The sequence below is a fragment of the Asparagus officinalis genome, chromosome 3 (genome assembly GCF_001876935.1).
Source record: "Asparagus officinalis chromosome 3, Aspof.V1, whole genome shotgun sequence".
Classification (NCBI taxonomy): Eukaryota; Viridiplantae; Streptophyta; class Magnoliopsida; order Asparagales; family Asparagaceae; genus Asparagus; species Asparagus officinalis.
In genome coordinates this window covers 89,506,829-89,511,279 of record NC_033796.1, presented here as the reverse complement: position 1 = coordinate 89,511,279, position 4,451 = coordinate 89,506,829, and positions in this window count along the sequence as shown.

The following is a 4,451-nucleotide window of genomic DNA, read 5'->3' as shown; positions in this document are numbered from 1 at the left end:
CCCCTTCAATTTTTAGAATTTGAACGCGGGAGAGAGGGAGAAATAGAGAGTGAGAAATCGTGGAGGAGGTAGTTGAAGGAGATAGATTGCAGGGATTCCATGTGATGGTGTTCCTCAGTTGATGCAGAAGGTGATTTTCGGAGGACGACGACTTGGTATGGGTTGAAGCCGATGCGAATGTTTGATTCTCTTTATACTTATGAGATCTTTTGGTGGTTTTGAAGAAGATAAGTTAATCATGTATTTAGTTTGAGTTAAATGAAAATAAGCCCAAAATTTGTTGACTTTTGTTAGATTTGATAGAATTAGGGTTTTCATAATTGTGGTTTTTTCGTAAATTATGCAGATGGCTATGCAAATTATGATTAAATATAGACATGGGGGTTCATTTGACTTCAGAAGTAATGTGGCGTACATTGGTGGTTCATTTGATGTTGAGTTTTGTGATGCACAAGATATTTCATTAGAACAATTGAAGATTAGTGTAAAAGAATATGGTTATAACAATATACAGATGTTGTATTATGCTATTCCTAGTGTAGGACTGGCTAGTTGAGGTTTAAAGCCTCTAAATTCAGACCAAGATCTTGCAGAAATGATTGAGCATGCATTGAGGGACAGAGCAATAGAAATCTATGCAAATCACAATGTTAACATACCAGAAGAAGTTGTAGAACCCCGTAATTTTTATAATGTTTATATGGGAATTATTAGTAATAAATAATTCTTTTATGATAAATAGCTTGAGGTCATTGATGTACATGAAAACAAGTTATTTGAGATGATATAAGAGTATGAGTGTAGAGTTTTGTGCGATGGTTTTGCAAATAAGCAAAACATGCACAAAAACTGGAATTTGCCAGATCAGTCGACCGATCAGTCGACTGACTGTATCAGTCGACCGATCAGTCGACTGATACATTGATTTCCAGTTTTTTTCAGGTTTCGGGTCTGTTTTGATTTGGTTCGGGTTTGGGTCGGGTTTAGCTGTTCATTTATATTCTCCTTCACCCGAAATCACCTCTCTCATCTTCAGATCTGAGAAAACCCTAGCCCCCTCTCCCCTATCTCAAACCCTAGTTTTGTTCTTGGTGATTTGGGGAAGAACTTGGAGGATTTTCGTCCAAATCTTCACGTTGCAGCGAAGGGGAACCACTCTCTCTCAGATCTAGGAGTTGTTTATCACCCCAGAGGCGAGCAACATCTCGCCCAACCTTGTCCTATTTTCTAAATGTTTTCAAATGGTTTTCACGAGTTTTGATGAGCCAAAAATGATATTTTTATACAAAGGATTGATTTTTATAGCATATAGAAATAAGATACGTTATTTCAGAATGTTAAAAACCCACCAACGTTTTGTGAATCGAAGATCTAGATCTGAAATGTTTTTATAAGAGATTTAACATGAGTTTTGTTTTTAAAATGTTTTAAAACATAAATACACATGTTTAGGGTTTTGTTTATGTATTTGTACATGAAAGTTATGTTTCAGTTTAGTTCATACATGTTAATATCAGTATTTTTCATGCTTGGGATTGATTGGGATGAGTTTAGATCAATTTTTGGGTGAATAACAACCTATGCAGAGTATCTGCAGTCCATCGGTCGACTGATCAGTCGACCGACGGGCTAAAATTTTAGTTTTCAGTCGACTGATTAGTCGACTGACAGGCTGATTTTGTTTTTCTCAGTTCTTCAGTCGACCGATCAGTCGACTGGTGAGCTGAGGCTGTGCTGCCTGAACATTATCGGTCGACATATGAGTTGACTGATAGCACCAGTCGACACATAAGTCGACTGATAAGGTATTTTACAGATTTTAGATCTATTTGAGTTGCTTTTCGGGGACGCCTCAATGATCTGACATTAGTTTACAATGTTATTAATTTATCTGTACATGTGAGTTGACTTTTGACACCAATTTAGACATGTACATCGAGACGCGTGTGAGTTTAGAATATGTATTTCAGTCCGCATATACTTTTTACAGTTACACAGTCCTCGTGTTGGACTATAATCCATAGAAGTCCTCGTGTTGGACTATAATCCATTTTTGTCCTTGTGTTGGATATTTGCCACTTATTCCATGTGTTTGGAAACCACAGTATCTAGTTCCTGTATCGGACATATTTCTTAACCCTGTATATGACTTTCTCACAGAAGTTTATGACATGACACTTATGTAGATTATGACATGATATTCATGTAAGTAATAACATGATACTCATGTAGGCTATGACATGGCACTGTACTTATGCTCTGAGATTAGTTGTATTTCTTTTATTATTGTTCCTGTACTAGAACCTCGGGTTTGGTGTTTAGGGATTTACAATTTGAGATACAAGGTATATACATGAGGGTTTCCTTGTTTGGATTATTTCGCTCGACGTACCTATGCTCGTATTGCAAATTTCTAAATACTAAAATCCTCTTTAGTAAGATCAATGATTTTAGATATATTATGTATTATCTGTATTTTCTTATACAACGAGCCCTGTTCCCTTGGGGTTGGTTGTGATATTGCTCGCTAGCGCTTTGACGCTCGTTGTCCCTCCCCCTTTCAGGTAACGAGCCAGGAGCCCGGAGAGTCGCAGGTTAATGGCGATGCATTTTAGCTTCAGCTGTCTACTTAGTTATATTTTCTTTTGGAGTTCTACAGTAGACTTTTGTTTAGACATTTGAGAGTCTTATTCTAGAAGTTGTAAAGGTTGTGTGCCTTATTTCCTCTTGTCAGATATTTGTATTTGAGACTTGTTGAGTATTCCAGTTATCTATTCAGACATTGACTATGTATTTCTGTATGTTGGATGATGAGATATTAATGTGATCACTATCATTTCATCAGTTATTTCTTGTATTAACTTTTACTTGCTTTGGTACCTACACCTATTGTTGACTCTACTAGATAGATGTTAATTGTGATGGTGAAACATGTTATTGCACGGTGTGGTGCATGGAAGGTTTGACAGTCTTGGTTTCACCTTGGACTGCAGCCTTGTGTGAACCCAGGAGCGTCACAGAAGTGCATCTCCCTATTGAAGGTCATTCTTCAATTGCTACATCTCCTAAAAGAAAAATTCCTATGACTAAGAGAAAGAAGTTAACACTCAAAAAAGACTAAATGTAAAAGAGGGCCAAGGGAGTGTTTCGAACCCTACTATTTCACCACTACTCATTCCCTCCAAATCACCACTGCCCATTCCCTCTAATTCACCCCCCCTCACAAAGTTGCACAAACATCTTCTAGTGATGATGATGATGACTCGGTGGAGGATGAAAATTTCAGAATTGATCCCACAGAGCCATTGTATGATGATGATGGTGAAGATGATGAATTATTTGATGAGTTTAGTGCAAGGAACAGATCAAGAAAGGGAAAGCAAATAATGAAGACTAATAAGAATGTAGATGAAAGTGTTGGAGGGGGCATTGATGTAAGAGTATGGGTTTCAAATGTTGATGATGGTGGAGATGTAGACTCGGTAGAATCTGAAGATAGTGAGACTCATAAGACAAGGAAGTGATGATGATGAGTGGTTTGAAATAAGGCAAAAAAATAAGAAAATTTTAGAGGAGGAGAAGGGTAGAATAGCATTTAATGCTAGGGCAAGATTGGTAGATGATTTAGATGGTCCCCCTCCTACAGTGGTAGTCCCACCCATTTATACCACAACTTGAATCACAACCACAACAAGTTAATGAAGCCAACACCAGTTCCATACCTATTCATGATTGTTCGAGGGAAAAATCGTTGCTTTCTTCATCATTGATTCCATTGCCATCTTAAATAACAAATTTTTGAGTTACAAAAGATCCGGTCTTTTTATAAGATCCGGTTACAATGAAAATCAAAGAAAAATAAACAAAGATTACAACTTTCTCCTTTTGTGTCGAACAAATCGCGAGCTCCTGTTTTGCGGTCGCTCGCTTTGTGGGTTCTTCGCCTGCGCCGGGGTTAATCTGTGGACCACCGCGCGATCTAGATCCGGTCGGATCTACGCAGTACGACGGGTATTATTTCACCAAGGAAATAATAGCCGGGGGGGATTGGTTCACCAAGGAAACAATCGCCCAAATCTCGGGATCAAAGACCAAGCTTTGATCCGGAGTATGCCTGCATAGATCTGAGATCCGGTCCTCTCGAACTCTTGCCTTATTTGGCGTTGACGATCGCCGAGCACCAGATCTGGATGAGCAAGTCCTCGAAGTCCTAAAGCTTGAATCTTTTTTAGATCTGAGTCTTCAATCCAGCAGGGCTTCGCCTCCAAAAAATCCAACCTTTTCAAATGAACCACCCTTGGCCTATTTATAGGCACCCAGATCTGTGCCTAGGCACAGATCTGGGCTGAGGTGGCTCGGCCACAAGTGGCCGGCCACCCCTGGGTGGCTCGGCTCATGCCGAGCCACCTCAGGGTGGCTCGGTTTTGGCCGAGCCACCCTAGGGTGGCTCG